This window comes from Pholis gunnellus (genome assembly GCF_910591455.1).
Source record: "Pholis gunnellus genome assembly, chromosome: 4".
In the NCBI taxonomy this organism is placed as follows: domain Eukaryota; kingdom Metazoa; phylum Chordata; class Actinopteri; order Perciformes; family Pholidae; genus Pholis; species Pholis gunnellus.
The window spans coordinates 459,941-460,965 of record NC_136530.1 but is presented as its reverse complement, the minus strand read 5'-3'; positions in this window follow the sequence as shown (position 1 = coordinate 460,965).

Sequence of the window (1,025 nt, the reverse complement as noted above, 5' to 3'; positions counted from 1 at the left end):
TACCAAATTGTGAGAAAACAGAAAATCCAGAAAAAAGTATTTCCTATATTTTAAATACAAAATACATGTATTTTGTTACATTTTCTGGCACCAGTATTTTGTATTTTGTTGTAATACATTTATTTGGGGGTATTTTGTATTTTGTATTAAAATACATTTTGATGTATCTTTGCCCATCTCTGAGTAACTGTGTGTGTGTGTGTGTGTGTGTGTGTGTGTGTGTGTGTGTGTGTGTGTGTGTGTGTGTGTGTGTGTGTGTGATCACAGGAGCAACATTAACACCAGATTAAACTCATTTTAGTGTTGAACATTAGTCCATTGTGGTCCATTGACCAGCTCATCACATAGTCTGTTCATTTAAACTTGTGCTCTTGTTGTATTAGCTTTTTGACTGCACTGATGTGTTAACATGTGTGAGGCACATGTTAACACATCAGTTACACACCCAAAGTGTCTTCTAAGTGTGTCACAGATGTCATAGAACTGTCCAGAAGTTCAGAACATTGTTTCTAAAGTTTTTATTTAGTTTGTTTACAGTTACTCGTCAGAGATTGAGGAAACAGCCAGACGCTCTTTAAGGCATCCTCTCTCTTTACTGTTTTCATGCTGTTCAAATAACTATTATATACACTGTTCTTGGTACTATTTTAATTCAATGTTACACTGTTGATGCTAATGAGTTCAGTTAAGCTGTTCATTAACGATTTTATGATTTTATTAGTTTTCTTCTAAACATGCAGTACATTGTGAGTTTTGTGATGTAATACAGATGTACCTTTATTATTATAAACTGCAACAATTATGTATTGAATGTCTATTTTGATTCTTTTATTTGTTGGGAATTAAATGCAAAAGTATTTGGTTGTTTTACCCTTTGTAAATAAACGGTAACATTCTGCCATATACCGTAAAATCACAGTAAAACCAGTTATCCTACGATTACATTCCATAATCCAGTATACAGTAATATACCGTAAAATTACGGCAGTGCACCGTTAAAAAATAAATTACTGGCGTCCCACCTG